Source organism: Sander lucioperca, chromosome 9 (genome assembly GCF_008315115.2).
Source record: "Sander lucioperca isolate FBNREF2018 chromosome 9, SLUC_FBN_1.2, whole genome shotgun sequence".
NCBI classification, from domain to species: domain Eukaryota; kingdom Metazoa; phylum Chordata; class Actinopteri; order Perciformes; family Percidae; genus Sander; species Sander lucioperca.
Genome location: NC_050181.1, coordinates 38876774 through 38894599, shown reverse-complemented (window position 1 = coordinate 38894599; position 17826 = coordinate 38876774). Strand labels below are relative to the sequence as shown.

General features: G+C 41.1%; 1 protein-coding gene across 4 annotated transcripts in view; it reads right to left on the bottom strand.

Annotated features, from left to right (window-relative positions):
- The window catches only part of si:dkey-154p10.3 (zinc finger protein 135), a 307986-nt gene extending 305334 nt beyond the window's left edge, over positions 1 to 2652 (bottom strand). For 2 of the 4 annotated variants that reach the window (XM_031321119.2, XM_031321122.2), the window contains exon 1: positions 2587 to 2652. The gene's annotated coding sequence lies outside the window, so the exon portion shown is untranslated. Of the gene's footprint in view, positions 1 to 1291; positions 1423 to 2492; positions 2551 to 2586 lie in introns of those variants that run through there. The other 2 variants (XM_031321121.2, XM_031321120.2) reach the window with 2 other exon arrangements.
- Positions 2653 to 17826: the final 15174 nt, after the last annotated feature.

Below are 17826 nucleotides of genomic sequence, written 5' to 3'. Positions count from 1 at the left end.
ATATATATATATATATATATATATAGATATATAGATATATGTCTATGACTACAGGTGCTGTCATATATATATATATATATATATCTATATATATATATATATAGATATATCTATATATCTATATATATATATATATGTCTATGACTACAGGTGCTGTCATATATATATATATATATATATATATATATATATATACATATATATATATATATATATATACATATATATATATACATATATATATATATATATATATATGTCTATGACTACAGGTGCTGTCATATATATATATATATATATATATACATATATATATATATATATATATATATGTCTATGACTACAGGTGCTGTCATATATATATATATATATATATACATATATATATATATATATATATGTCTATGACTACAGGTGCTGTAGGGGGCAGTTGTCGCGGGGTTAGTGTGTGAGGTCAGATGATGAGTTCAGAAAGGGTGTTTAGCGTGGTATGAAAGGTTGTTACAGAGAATAGGATGACGTTAGACAACAGAAGTGTTTGCGCTCTACTCTCATGTAAAATTAACCACTCTGGCCCAGCCCACAAATACACTCCTTCCAAAACAGTCTTAAAGAATGCAAAGTCTGCAACAAATGTGTACAATAACTCACTAAAAGAGTAAAGAAAAGTTATATGAAATGAAAAGAATGTGTGAAATGAAAATAAAATGTAAATGTAAAGACAAGCAATGCTATAAATTGTAAATGTTGTCAGCATTCTGCATCAAGAGGTGATTTTAGCTTTCTTGTACACCTGTCTTAAAATGTAAGGGACACTGGAGCTTGGTTGGGGTGGTGGGACTGCTCGCGGTGGGCGCCGGAAAATTTCCCTTATTTTCAAATTCAAAACTTGACAGGTATGCGTCCACAGCAAAAAAAAAAAAAAAACATAAACAAAAAATATATCTTTTTACACCAGGTTTTCACTAGCAAAATTCACATCACCTGTCTGGATAGTAGCCCCCCTCAGACTGACCCCCCCATGCTTAGGTGGCCAGAGGCTTATATATGTTAAGCCCCTCCTACTAGACCAACCAACTCTTAATGGTTTCAGTTATCTCTCAATTATGTTACCATTTACACATTTAGAATTTCACTGATAGTTTCTACAATAAACAAATAACAGACTCCTGAAAAAATCATTTTCCACTCATCTTACTTTAGAAAACACAGAAACTTACACACATTTTCAACTAGAACATCTACCCTCACCTATGACCCAGATACATGGTATCTTCCACCATCAGCTCACCTGAGTGGGACTGCTGTAGGCCCTATATGGAGCAGCACCTATGACCCAGATACATGGTATCTTCCACCATCAGCTCACCTGAGTGGGACTGCTGTAGGCCCTATATGGAGCAGCACTTTGCCTCAGCTCTGGTTCAGACCCAGGGAGAGGAGAAAGAGTTTGAAGTAATGGTTAAGTAACATAGTTTGTTGAAAAATAGAAATGACTGAAATGAATAAACTGAACTGACTAAACTAAATGTAATGTGGTATTTTTGGTAACAGATTTACTGAATGATGTGTATAAAAGTGTGACTGCAAATTAATTGTCTGGGTTGTTGGTGACCTGAGTAGGTTTACCAGGGCCTCTGTCACATAATGTCATGTGCTTGCAAAATATAAGGAATGAGGCAGATATATAACCCCATAGAGGTATAACATCTGCTGTATGTCTGTGGACCAATCCCAGAGAGACTCGCTCTAACAACACCAAAGCTGATTGGCTGCAACATCAGCTGCATGCTGGTCTCATTTGTAGTCCTAACACTGAGTTATATTTGGACTACAACAACACAAAATAAAAATATAACTTTCTAAAGCTGTGAGAACATTTTAATGAGACATTAATGGGTTTTTTAAATATTTTTTGAGGTTTCTGTCCCGAATTGAAATGTTTTCGTCCCTTTTAATAATATTTCCATATCTTCTCCTCCAGACACCACAGTAATAGTTATAATAGTAATAGGTAGATACATGTACTGACAGACTTAATGTCGAAGAAAGCCACAAAAACTCCAAAAGAGCAGTGAAAAGGTCCCATCTGCAGCTGCTGTCACTGTTCTAAAACATGGTTATTAAGAAGGAACATGATCCATCCATTAATCGGAAATATTTCGCTCAAAAACAACAACAAAAAATGTCTAAAAGTACCACCATGTTTCTGGATCTTTCCCCTGAAACGGGACATCAAAGTGAGTTCTGTTGTTCTGCAGACAGAAATATCGCGAGATGTGTTTACCTCCTCAACATGTAACGTGATCTTTTCTGTAATGAAGTAACGTCACACAGAAGCTGGATATTTATCGAGTTTATGAATGAAGATCAGACTGTCCCTGTGTGACCTGCTGACTGACTGTTAACACACTTTAAACCACAGATACACACAACACAAACAACGCGATGCTACCAAGATGCTAACGAGATGCTAACGCGATGCTTTTTACCCTGTGGGGAGAAGCTAACAGTGTTAGCAGAAGCTACTGAGCCGTGTGCATCGTCATCGCTGAAATATTAAAAGATATAAATATTAAAACTCACCTCCTGCTAAAGCTGCTGCTGCTGCTGTTGTTTACTTCCGCTTCTCTTCCTCTACAGTCCCTACGTTACATCCGGTCGATTTTACTGCCACCTGGTGGACAAGATGGAGGGACACCAAACTGAGGCTGCTACAGCAGATAAACACACAAGATGTTCAGCAGCAGTTAGAGTCACTAAAAGTTCTGTTGTTGCTGCTGACAGACTCAGATTATTATTCTAAGAGTCTGACAACATTATGGGATGGATCCCTACAGAGATAGACCTTTTAGTTAAAGAGTAAGATCCTTTTAGTTTAACATCAAACAGCCCCGAAATCACCATCACCAAACCCACCAGACTCCATGTAAATAATCAGGACTTTTAGCGTGTATAGAGCCAGCATATTTCCACCAGACTCCATGTAAATAATCAGGACTTTTAGCGTGTATAGAGCCAGCATATTTCCACCAGACTCCATGTAAATAATCAGGACTTTTAGCGTGTATAGAGCCAGCATATTTCCACCAGACTCCATGTAAATAATCAGGACTTTTAGCGTGTATAGAGCCAGCATATCTCCACCAGACTCCATGTAAATAATCAGGACTTTTAGCGTGTATAGAGCCAGCATATTTCCACCAGACTCCATGTAAATGATCAGGACTTTTAGCGTGTATAGAGCCAGCATATTTCCACCAGACTCCATGTAAATAATCAGGACTTTTAGCGTGTATAGAGCCAGCATATTTCCACCAGACTCCATGTAAATAATCAGTACTTTTAGCGTGTATAGAGCCAGCATATTTCCACCAGACTCCATGCAAATAATCAGGACTTTTAGCGTGTATAGAGCTCACCTCATGCTAAATGGTGAATGTGGTTTTTCTATCTTTCCTTATATTTTAAAATGGATTACTGGGGGGTGTTTTCACCAGTATAATGTCAGTGCATATGGAGATATATTTGATTGTGCAAATGTGAATATAAGGTAGCCTAAGGCATTGTAATGTATTAGAATATATTAGGTAATATACACTATACGATCACATCAAGTTATGATAATTTCTGTTGTTATTATATTGACTGTAATCCTGAGACCAATGCTGATTGACATACCACTGCCGCACTGTGTTACAGAGCGATAAGGAAAGTACTGTGCAATAAAGAACCAAATGTAATCCACCTGGCCGTCTGTGATGTGTAGAAGCGACAGTAGTGTCTAGAGTGCATCTCATCACATACAGTTGTGACCCGTCACATATGCACAGTTTTAAAGACTTTATTACTGTGTTATAGTTATTTACACTACACTGTGTTCTGCCGTTATATAACGCTAGGGTATTTGATGTTATCCTGTATTCCATAGAGTCGGGCCATCTCCTCTTCCTGCGCTTCGTAGCGGACAATGTGACGGTGAGAAAGCACCGATTGAATATAAATAATTAATTTTTATTTAAGATTTGAGTTGGAGGTGTTTATGGAACAATTATCACTCAGTACAAGTGTAACTAGCACTGCTGGGTTTAATCTTCATGATAACGTGGATGATATGGAGTGAAGAAATGTGTGTGAGGCATCAATACTTATTATATATATCGAAAATATTACGAGTAATCGTTACTCCCACATTTACTTTCTGCAGTCTGACTTCAGTTCACCACCTCACCATCTGCGTCACCAGTTCCTATTGTCTCCAAAATGTGCGTAGGCATGGGTCAGAGTTAGCGTGGAGGAACATGGGTCAGAGTTAGTGTGGAGGAACATGGGTCAGAGTTAGTGTGGAGGACCATGGGTCAGAGTTAGCGTGGAGGACCATGGGTCAGAGTTAGTGTGGAGGAACATGGGTCAGAGTTAGCGTGGAGGAACATGGGTCAGAGTTAGTGTGGAGGACCATGGGTCAGAGTTAGCGTGGAGGACCATGGGTCAGAGTTAGTGTGGAGGAACATGGGTCAGAGTTAGCGTGGAGGAACATGGGTCAGAGTTAGCGTGGAGGAACATGGGTCAGAGTTAGCGTGGAGGAACATGGGTCAGAGTTAGTGTGGAGGAACATGGGTCAGAGTTAGTGTGGAGGACCATGGGTCAGAGTTAGCGTGGAGGACCATGGGTCAGAGTTAGGGTGGAGGACCATGGGTCAGAGTTAGGGTGGAGGAACATGGGTCAGAGTTAGTGTGGAGGACCATGGGTCAGAGTTAGCGTGGAGGACCATGGGTCAGAGTTAGTGTGGAGGAACATGGGTCAGAGTTAGTGTGGAGGACCATGGGTCAGAGTTAGTGTGGAGGACCATGGGTCAGAGTTAGCGTGGAGGAACATGGGTCAGAGTTAGTGTGGAGGACCATGGGTCAGAGTTAGCGTGGAGGAACATGGGTCAGAGTTAGCGTGGAGGAACATGGGTCAGAGTTAGTGTGGAGGAACATGGGTCAGAGTTAGCGTGGAGGACCATGGGTCAGAGTTAGGGTGGAGGAACATGGGTCAGAGTTAGCGTGGAGGAACATGGGTCAGAGTTAGCGTGGAGGAACATGGGTCAGAGTTAGTGTGGAGGAACATGGGTCAGAGTTAGTGTGGAGGAACATGGGTCAGAGTTAGGGTGGAGGAACATGGGTCAGAGTTAGCGTGGAGGAACATGGGTCAGAGTTAGTGTGGAGGACCATGGGTCAGAGTTAGCGTGGAGGACCATGGGTCAGAGTTAGGGTGGAGGACCATGGGTCAGAGTTAGGGTGGAGGAACATGGGTCAGAGTTAGTGTGGAGGACCATGGGTCAGAGTTAGCGTGGAGGACCATGGGTCAGAGTTAGTGTGGAGGAACAGGGTCAGAGTTAGTGTGGAGGACCATGGGTCAGAGTTAGTGTGGAGGACCATGGGTCAGAGTTAGCGTGGAGGAACATGGGTCAGAGTTAGTGTGGAGGACCATGGGTCAGAGTTAGGGTGGAGGAACATGGGTCAGAGTTAGTGTGGAGGAACATGGGTCAGAGTTAGCGTGGAGGACCATGGGTCAGAGTTAGGGTGGAGGAACATGGGTCAGAGTTAGCGTGGAGGAACATGGGTCAGAGTTAGCGTGGAGGACCATGGGTCAGAGTTAGTGTGGAGGACCATGGGTCAGAGTTAGCGTGGAGGAACATGGATCAGAGTTAGGGTGGAGGACCATGGGTCAGAGTTAGCGTGGAGGACCATGGGTCAGAGTTAGGGTGGAGGACCATGGGTCAGAGTTAGGGTGGAGGACCATGGGTCAGAGTTAGCGTGGAGGACCATGGGTCAGAGTTAGTGTGGAGGACCATGGGTCAGAGTTAGGGTGGAGGAACATGGGTCAGAGTTAGCGTGGAGGACCATGGGTCAGAGTTAGGGTGGAGGACCATGGGTCAGAGTTAGGGTGGAGGAACATGGGTCAGAGTTAGCGTGTGTCTGATATTTTGTTGCTTCAACACCGGAATTTCCATATTTTTGGCATCAATAAAAAAACTATCTATCTATCTATTCTCCCGTCAAGTTAGTTTTTTTATAAATCACAACCCTGGCGTGGGAAGTGGCGTACGTGTAGCGGGTGTGTACTCTCTCTCTTGCGTTGTGTTGTGTTACAGATGAAGCCGTCACTCTGCGTTGGCTATCACAGCCGTTTATTCTGGTAAACAGCAGAATAGTGTCTCACAATCACATTCATCACTTTAAAGAGCTCCAGTGAGCAGAAACAGGCTACTGCAGACTGGTGATGGTGTGTAGGAATGGACCCTAAAGTCTGCAGAAAAGCACCAATAGATGGTGCTCATGTTCCAGAAAAAGCCTGTCTGATATGGAAACTACTGGCCAAATGAAGTTACCTTTTGATGGCGAGTGGAATTACAGTTTTTTCCAACTGCTTACACACTAAATCTTTTCATGTCACACCATTTTTGAAACCTCTCACTCAAAGTGCAAAACTACACAGCAAATCTCCAAAACATCAGCTATTTCTCAGCCTTTCACTCAGTTTTCTATTTGCATAAAACACTTTTTTCAAAACATTACACACAACTCTCTACCTAAGACACAACAATCTAACAGGAAGTGACTTGCTTTCCTTTTCTAAACACAACCAATCAAAATGCTACACTTATTTACCAGGACACACACACACACTCTCCTCACATGTACAAACACATTATGTCATAACTGAACAGTAACCAATCACTGCTTTAGTATAGGCCTATACAGAGGTCAAAGGTCACATTACCTGTTTAGAACAATGGACGCTAACAATAGACAGAGAGCAAGGGGAGGAGGAGGAGGAGGAGGAGGAGGAGGAGGAGGAGGAGGAGGAGGAGGAGGAGGAGGAGGAGGAGGAGGAGGAGGAGGAGGAGGAGGAGGAGGAGGAGGAGGAAGAGGAGGAGGAGGAGGAGGAGGAGGAGGAGGAGGAGGAAGAGGAGGAGGAGGAGGAGGAGGAGGAGGAAGAGGAGGAGGAGGAGGAGGAGGAGGAGGAGGAGGAGGAAGAGGAGGAGGAGGAGGAGGAGGAGGAGGAGGAGGAGGAGGAGGAGGAGGAGGAGGAGGAGGAGGAGGAGGAGGAGGAGGAAGAGGAGGAGGAGGAGGGGGAGGAGGAGGAGGAGGAGGAGGAGGAGGAGGAGGAAGAGGAGGAGGAAGAGGAGGAGGAGGAAGAGGAGGAAGAGGAGGAGGAGGAGGAGGAGGAGGAGGAAGAGGAGGAAGAGGAGGAGGAGGAGGAGGAGGAGGAGGAGGAGGAGGAGGAGGAGGAGGAAGAGGAGGAGGGCAAAGAAGAGAAGGAAGGAGAGCCATCTCTGATGAGATCAGGGCAACACTTGTTGATCATGTGATCAGCCACGGTTTGACCAATGAGAGAGGCTGGACTGAGAGTCCAGACCAACTTGAGTTGATCTACTGTGGCGTCCATAATTCCAACCTTCAGAAATGAGAACAGGTATGCAACTATCTAATGACTATTTCAGCATTACAGTAATGTACTGTAACATACATATGACTGCATAGTATTGCGTAAACATTTACAACTCTAAGCCATCCATGTACTGCACTGCATTGAATGAATGAGGTTGGTTATCATGCTGTACTACATTTTGTTGTAAGATGTTTACAGTTCCTATGCTCAACACATACTGTGTTTGAATTCTCTACAGAGTGGAAAGGCAAAGATATCATGGAGGACGAGGACGCTTGTTTACAGATGTACAAGAGACTGCAATTATAAATATGGTTCTGGCCAAAAATGCAATTAGGATTTGAGAGATAAGAGAGCACATCTTGAATAATGACACCATATTTAACAATATCAATGCTGTAAGCCTGTCGACCATACAACGCATCCTCCAACAGCACCAAGTGACGATGAAACAACTTTACAAGGTGCCATTTGAGAGAAACTCTGACAGAGTCAAGAATCTGCGACATGACTTTGTAGAGGTCGAGGTATGTATGCAACACTACTTCCAGTACTTCAGACATACCATATTTACTGATCTGTATATTATTATTATGTATAGTATTGGAGATGGATGCCAATGTAATTCGCCATGAATTTATTTATGTGGATGAGGTTGGCTTCAACCTCACCAAATCCAGGCACCGCGGAAGAAATGTAATAGGACAGAGGGCAATTACCAATGTCCCTGGAAGGCGTGGGGGTAATATAACTATGTGTGCTGCCATCACCCAAAACGGGGTCCTCCATCACAATGCCACACTGGGTCCGTACAGCACCGGCCATATGCTCACTTTTCTGGATGCAATTTACACAATACTTGTCCTTGATCCAGACCAGGAGCCTGCTAGGTTTGTGGTTATATGGGACAATGTTAGTGTTCACCAGGCTGTTCTGGTCCAAAGCTGGTTTGCCACCCATCCACAATTAGTAGTTTCGTACCTACCCCCGTATTTACCTTTTCTAAATCCTATAGAGGAATTCTTCTCAGCCTGGCGCTGGAAAGTCTATGATCAACAACCCTATGCCCACATGGCGCTTCTCCGGGCAATGGAGGAAGCATGTTGGGACGTAGAGGTTGCCTCTCTCCAAGGTTGGATATACCATGCAAGGAGATACTTCCCTCATTGTTTGGCAAGAGAAAACGTATCTTGTGATGTGGATGAAGTATTGTGGCCTGACCCAGCCGGGAGAAGAGATAAAGCATAGCTTAGGACTGGTGACCCCCACCACCAATTCCTGGACTGCCCACCTGGGACCCCACACACACAATTGTGATCTTTATTGTATTCTAAAGAATATACTTTTGGTTTGCATATGTTCATGGTTTTGTTGTATGCAACTGTATACAAAAGTAATTTTTGGCCTGATGAATATTTTCTGTTTCTACATTGCACTGGTGTTTACAGTGTACTTTATACCCCTCTCAGCAGATTACTTTCACTGTAGAACATTGTATTGTAATGTAGATATAAGCCTATGAAAGACAAAAGAGCTTTAGATTTAGAACAACAGTGTGTACACGGTATGTCCAAAAATGTATTATTATGAAAAACGTGTTTGCCATTTGATGCAAATGCTTCATTTTGAGATTGTGATGATGGCTGAGCGTTACTGAGCAGCTTCCAACTGAGCTTGAAGACGTAGATGTGACGTGAGCAACCTGTCTGAAAGTTGGAAGTCTTCTGGTAGCTGTGCCAAGAGAAATCTCAATCATTCCCAATCTAGCAGAGACGGAGAGCGTAGGTATATGTAAGGAGATAACATAGACACAGGCTAATTATTGATCACTAAAATGATAGTTAACATTAGTAATTAAACTTAAACAGCTAATGGAAGTCCAAACTGCCTGAGAGCTTCTCCTGTACTACACGGTAATTCCTCTACTATGAGACAGTAAGTCTCGTGGTTATGACCCAATCGTTAGCCTATTTTTATAAAAACGTCTGCTACGGAGCCATAACGTGAGCTACAAGGTAATGGAGCCTTTTATACATTGTCGTGTTTCCCAGCATGCCCCTGGGTCTGCCTGGGTCTGCAGCCGCCGTGATCTCGTGAGGTCATCGTTGACCACGTGATCTCGTGAGGTCATCGCTGACCACGTGATCTCGCGAGGTCATCGTTGACCACGTGATCTCGTGAGGTCATCGTTGCCCATGTGATCTCGTGAGGTCATCGCTGACCACGTGATCTCGCGAGGTCATCGTTGACCATGTGATCTCGTGAGGTCATCGCTGACCACGTGATCTCGTGAGGTCATCGTTGACCACGTGTGCATGATGTCAGAGCAAGTCGGACACAAGTCTACCCAGCATGCATTGGGCGGCGATCGCCGGTGATCGATTCTGCACAGACCTGGCTCACCTACAACGAGCCTAGTGATCTGTTGAGTGAGGGATTGTGGGTAATGTAGTTACCTGTGGCACAGAGAGCAACAGAAACCCGACTCCTTCTCTTCTTCTCCTCCTTCTTTCTTTCTGCTGGGTCTCTTCTTCTTCTTCTTCTTCTTCTCTGTGACGCTCTGACTGCAAACACACACACTCACAAATAGGCGTTCTGATTGGCCGGGAGACCTTTCAAACAGCAAATAAACAGGAAGCACCAACGACAACAGCAGCTATATACATAGTATACAATACACAGTATATTATACACATAGTATATAATACACATAGTATATTAAAGAGATAGTATATTATACACATAGTATATTAAAGAGATAGTATATAATACACATAGTATATTAGTAAACCAGTTTAAATAATATTGTGATTCAGTGAAGAACCCAAGCAAATCCACTCTTATTGATGTCATTCTAACTAATAATCCCCATAAATTCACCCACATAGGAATTTTTCCAGATGACGTCAGTGATCACTGTGCTGTAGCAGCTATACAAAATTGTAAGATTCCAAAAGTAAAACCTAGAATTATTAAAAAAAGGAGTTTTAAGAACTTTGATATTCAAGGTTTTTTGCATGATGTGTCTGCATGTGACTGGGATAAATTGGTTTTAATATCTGATGTGAATTCTGCTTGGCAGTATTTCCATACAATATTTTTAAAGGTGATAAATAAACATGCACCAATTAAGAAATTTAGAGTGAAGGGCCGCAATAATCCTTGGTTCACCGAGGAATTGTCTAAACTTTTTCATGAAAGGAATTCAGCCTGGGCCAGAGCTAGAAAAACTGGCCAAGATAAGGACAGGGTGGATTATAGAGCCCTGAGAAATAGATGCACAGCCCTAGTTCGCAAGGCGAAATCTGAATTTTATCTTAATGAAACAACAAGAAATTTAAATAATCCAACTAAGTTCTGGAAAACCATTAAGTCGATGTCCCCTACTCAATCATCTAGTGGTTTCCAGAACCAATTACCAATAAATGAAAGGCAACTAATCAATAGAACTGAGATGGTAACTTGCTTTAACAAGCATTTTGTGTCAGCTGGATCTATATTCAATGGATCTTCTGATCAAAATCTTTTGAATGTATCTAACACAATGGGAGATTATAGTCCTAGATTCAATTTTACACCTATTACGAGTCATGAGGTCTTAATGACCCTGAAAAAATTGGATACTCGTAAATCTGCAGGGCCTGATGAGATTGAAGATATACTTTTAAAATTTGCAGCAGAAATCATTGCTGACCCTTTGACATGTATTTTAAATGTATCTCTTGAACAGAATATTGTTCCTGAAGATTGGAAATCTGCTCTGGTTCTACCAATGTTGAAAGGTAGTGACCTTTCTAATTTGGACAATTACCGTCCAATATCTAAATTATCAGTGATAACTAAGATTTTGGAATCTATCGTCAGTGAGCAATTAAAACAGTTTCTTGTTGATAATAATATTCTATCTGTCTTTCAATCTGGCTTTAGAAAAAATCATAGTACTGCCACCGCCACTATGAAAGTACTTAATAATATAATTAGTGCTTTAGACGATCGTAAATCATGTGCTGCATTATTTATTGATTTAACAAGAGCCTTTGATACAGTCAATCATGTTATCTTATTATCACGGTTGGCTTGCATTTGTCTCTCTGATGCTGCTATTGGTTGGGTCAGTAGCTATTTAAATAACAGATGTCAACATGTACTTCTAAATGACTACATGTCTGAGAAACTTACTGTTAACTCTGGTGTGCCACAGGGCTCTATTTTGGGGCCCTTGCTTTTTACAATATATATTAATAACCTCAGTGAAAATGTTATGAATGCCAATATACACCTGTATGCTGATGATACCATTATCTACTGTTCTGCAAAATCACCTGTTGAGACAATTTTAAAGCTACAAAAAGCATTTGAAAATATTCAGCTCAATTTACATGCATTAAAGCTAGTTCTTAATGATAAGAAAACTAAATATATGTTTTTTAACAGAACCCGTAAGCCTGGACCTTTCCTGCCTCATCTCCACACATTACAGGGCAGGCCAATAGAACTAGTTCCCTCTTACAAATACCTGGGATTTATATTGGAGAAAGACATGTCTTTGAAATTGCATATTGAGCAGTTAGTCATTAAATCGAAATTAAAGTTGGGCTTTTACTTCAGAAACAGTTCCTGCTTCACACAGAAAGTCAAGAAAAAGTTGGTTGAATCTACCTTCTTGCCAATTTTAGATTATGGAGATGTGTTTTATAGACACTCCACAATGTCCCTGTTGAAATCTTTGGATTCTGTGTATCACTCAGCACTGAGATTTATAACCCAAAGTACTCTACCCATCATTGTGTATTATATGAGATGGTTGGTTGGCCATCACTCAACACAAGAAGGCTCAAACATTGGTTGAGCTTTGTGTACAAATCAATAACTGGACACACTCCTTCATATTTAACTACACTCTTAACACCTAGTAGATCTAAATACAATCAAAGATCAAGTAGATACTACTGGATGATGTTCCACAAACTAAAACAGAGCTTGGAAAAACTGCTTTCAGTTACAGTGCTCCAACTTCATGGAATGAGCTACAAAATCAGCTAAAACTGCAGGTTTTAATTTCACATAGTACTGACTTGAAGTCCTGCCTACATCAAATATACCAACATGTCTGCACCTGTTTTTAAAATGTGATTTTCTGTTTTTATTTCTTATGTATTATTGCTGTCCATCCCTGTCTGTCTGTTACTTGTTGTCTGTTAAAGTGGATCCTCTATGTGCTGCCTTCTTGGCCAGGGATCACTTGTAAAAGAGATTTTAATCTCAATGTGATTTTTTCCCTGGTAAAAAAAATGTTAAATAAAATATATATAATAAAAAATTATACACATAGTATATTATAGAGATAGTATATTATACAAATAGTATATTATACACATAGTATATTATACACATAGTATATTATATAGATAGTATATTATACACATAGTATATTATAGAGATAGTATATTATACACATAGTATATAATATAGATAGTATATTATACACATAGTATATTATAGAGATAGTATATTATACACATAGTATATAATATAGATAGTATATTATACACATAGTATATTATAGAGATAGTATATTATACACATAGTATATAATATAGATAGTATATTATACACATAGTATATTATAGAGATAGTATATTATACAGATAGTATATTATAGAGATAGTATATTATACAGATAGTATATTATACACATAGTATATTATACACATAGTATATTATATAGATAGTATATTATACACATAGTATATTATAGAGATAGTATATTATACACATAGTATATAATATAGATAGTATATTATACACATAGTATATTATAGAGATAGTATATTATACACATAGTATATAATATAGATAGTATATTATACACATAGTATATTATAGAGATAGTATATTATACACATAGTATATAATATAGATAGTATATTATACACATAGTATATTATAGAGATAGTATATTATACAGATAGTATATTATAGAGAGAGCATATTTTACACATAGTATATTATAAAGTACCACAGTTCCATTTAAAGTATTAGTACCATGTATTTTGCAGCCTCACTCTGATGTTGTGTCTCTAAACCTTTTCAAAATAAAAGCTTCAGTCGTCACCTGTCTGTTCTCTTCCCTCCTGCTCGTCCAATCAGCTGGCTCCTCCATCCGTCTGGGGAACCAATCAAACGGTATTCATCAACAACTCCGTCTACAGAGACACACACACACACACACACACAGACAGACAGACAGACAGACAGACAGACAGACAGACAGACACACACACACACACACACACACACACACAGAGACACACACACACACACACAGACACACACACACAGACACACACACACACACACACACACACAGACACACACACACAGACAGACAGACAGACAGACAGACACACACACACACACACACACACACACACAGAGATACAGAGACACACACAGACACAAACACACACACACACACACACACACACACACACACACACACAGACACACACACACACACACACACACACACACACACACACACACAGACACACACACACACACACACACACACACACACACACACACACACACACACACACACACACAGACAGACAGACAGACAGACAGACAGACACACACACACACACACACACACGCACACACAGACACACACAGACTCACACACACACAGACACACACACACACACACACACACACACAGACACACACACACACACACACACACACACACACACACACAAAGACACACACAGACTCACACACACACACACAGACACACACAGACACAAACACACACACACACACACACACAAAGACACACACAGACACAAACACACACACACACACAGACACACAGAGCTGTTTCCTCGGTTAATGAAAGAGAATATACAGTGAGGAAAATAAGTATTTGAACACCCTGCTATTTTGCAAGTTCTCCCACTTAGAAATCATGGAGGGTCTGAAATTGTCATCGTAGGTGCATGTCCACTGTGAGAGACATAATCTAAAAAAAAAATCCAGAAATCACAATGAATGATTTTTTAACTATTTATTTGTATGATACAGTTGCAAATAAGTATTTGAACACCTGAGAAAATCAATGTTAATATTTGGTACAGTAGCCTTTGTTTGCAGTTACAGAGGTCAAACGTTTCCTGTAGTTTTCACCAGGTTAACACACTGCAGGAGGGATTTTGGCCCACTCCTCCACACAGATCTTCTCTAGATCAGTCAGGTTTCTGGGCTGTCGCTGAGAAACACGGAGTTTGAGCTCCCTCCAAAGATTCTCTATTGGGTTCAGGTCTGGAGACTGGCTAGGCCACGCCAGAACCTTGATATGCTTCTTACAGAGCCACTCCTTGGTTATCCTGGCTGTGTGCTTCGGGTCATTGTCATGTTGGAAGACCCAGCCTCGACCCATCTTCAATGCTCTAACTGAGGGAAGGAGGTTGTTCCCCAAAATCTCGCAATACATGGCCCCGGTCATCCTCTCCTTAATACAGTGCAGTCGCCCTGTCCCATGTGCAGAAAACCCCCCCCCAAAGCATGATGCTACCACCCCCATGCTTCACAGTAGGGATGGTGTTCTTGGGATGGTCCTCATCATTCTTCTTCCTCCAAACACGGTTAGTGGAATTATGACCAAAAAGTTCTATTTTGGTTTCATCTGACCACATGACTTTCTCCCATGACTCCTCTGGATCATCCAAATGGTCATTGGTGAACTTAAGACGGGCCTTGACATGTGCTGGTTTAAGCAGGGGAACCTTCCGTGCCATGCATGATTTCAAACCACGACGTCTTAGTGTATTACCAACAGTAACCTTGGAAACGGTGGTCCCAGCTCTTTTCAGGTCATTGACCAGCTCCTCCCGTGTAGTTCTGGGCTGATTTCTCACCTTTCTTAGGATCATTGAGACCCCACGAGGTGAGATCTTGCATGGAGCCCCAGTCCGAGGGAGACTGACAGTCATGTTTAGCTTCTTCCATTTTCTAATGATTGCTCCAACAGTGGACCTTTTTTCACCAAGCTGCTTGGCAATTTCCCCGTAGCCCTTTCCAGCCTTGTGGAGGTGTACAATTTTGTCTCTAGTGTCTTTGGACAGCTCTTTGGTCTTGGCCATGTTAGTAGTTGGATTCTTACTGATTGTATGGGGTGGACAGGTGTCTTTATGCAGCTAACGACCTCAAACAGGTGCATTGAATTTAGGATAATAAATGGAGTGGAGGTGGACATTTTAAAGGCAGACTAACAGGTCTTTGAGGGTCAGAATTCTAGCTGATAGACAGGTGTTCAAATACTTATTTGCAGCTGTATCATACAAATAAATAGTTAAAAAATCATATATTGTGATTTCTGGATTTTTTTTTTTAGATTATGTCTCTCACAGTGGACATGCACCTACGATGACAATTTCAGACCCTCCATGATTTCTAAGTGGGAGAACTTGCAAAATAGCAGGGTGTTCAAATACTTATTTTCCTCACTGTATATAATATCCCGTTTCCATGTGTGTGTAACATGAGATGTTACGGTACCAGTATATATATATATATATATATATATATATATATATATATATATATATGGTCTCTATATGGTATCTGGTCCCGTGTGTGTGCGTCTCTCACCCTGCGGCGTCTGGCGGCCGGCAGTGCCCCCCCCTCGCCGCCAGGCGGCAGGGGGGGGGCGGGGGCGTCCGGTTGAGGAGCGAGGGGTTGGGAGGCGCAGGGTTTGGCGGCTGAGATGCGACACAGCCCCAGAGTCATGAGGTGAGCGGACTGCGCCATCTGCTCCTGGGTGGCGGGGGGGTCCATGGGACAGGACAGGTCACCTGACCCCCCCTTCAGAGGGAAGATGGCCGCCTCCTCTTCGAACAGAGTGCTCACCTGCACACAGAAACACATCCACGTTATTACACACACACACACACACACACACACACACACACACAGTGCAGCTGTTGTCACCACATCTCTAGGACCTAACTGTCCCATCAACAGCTTTACAGAACTCTAATTAAAGGCTTGCAACTGTCTTGCTTCTTGTAGTTGAATCCAGTTAATATTGTCTGTATCTTACATGCAGGCTCAGGTAAGCTACTCACTGTTACCAACTGTCCAGCATCCAGTACACACAGTAGGTTGTTGTTTTTTAATTTGATTTCATAATAATCATTATGTGAGAAAATAATTGTTATTAATGTGTTTGAATTTCTGTCATTAATAAATATTTCATTTTCTTTTTTGTAATGGTAAAAAGAGCAAGAGAGACAGAGAAATCCCCACAGACTCCCTGCTATGATGCTAACTGGCATGTCATTGACCACAATGCTGCTCACCTTCTTCACTGGGACAGGGGGGGGGGCTCAGTTAGGGGGAGACTGGGCTGCTGACTCATCTGTTGTTAAGTCTGCTAAAAGGGGCAGGGACAATGATTTAATATGAATATCTTGCTAAATGTTTCCCTGCACTGATTAAATGGTGATTAAATGTAGGCTAACACTAGTCTGTAGCTAGCTAGCTTATTTCACTATGGACATTAAGCCAACAGGTTAATACCACTCAGACTATAGGCTGCCACCTTTCTGGGTGGAAAACTAGGTTACAGTTTGACACACTTTCCTTTGTCTTTCCTCTCTTTCCTTTTTTGAAAACCAGATTTTGATTTAACGTTACTTGGTAACATTGTGGTCACTGTAGTTCTGGCACATCTACTGACTACAACTAAACACCGTCACTGAGTGGCTACGGCAGGACCAAACCATTTCATGCAGATACAGGGGGGTGGTCGGTCAATATGGATGTTTACTTTTTGGTCAATGGGGATATTTAACTTTTACTGCCAAAAACAAGTAAAAACAAAGAGATCATTAATTTTATTTTTATATTTGAAATATATATACTGAATGATGATGGTTTAATAATTGTATATTACTTTTTACCTATTTTTTGGGGCCCCTGTCAGTCATGGGCCCTTGGAATTGTCCTAACTTTTCCCCCCTATACGCGCCCCTGAGGGTAAGGGTTAAGGTTAGGCATTTAGTTGTGATGGTTAAGATTAGGGTAAGGGGCTAGGGAATGCATTATGTCAATGACGGGTCCCCACAAAGATAGTGAAACAAACATGTTTGTGTGTGTGAAAAGTAGGAATTTTAAAGAGCAAAGTTAAATTTAAAATAAAAAAAACTAAATTTAAATGTTTTTTATTTTAAACTTCTCCTTTTGTATTGTTATTTTACTTTTTCAAATTATAATTTTAACTTTTGCTTTTTGACTTTTAATTATAATATTTATAATTCCATATATTTGCATATTCTCTTTTGGCTGCTAATTGTAATTATGAATCAAAGTGAAGACATGAGA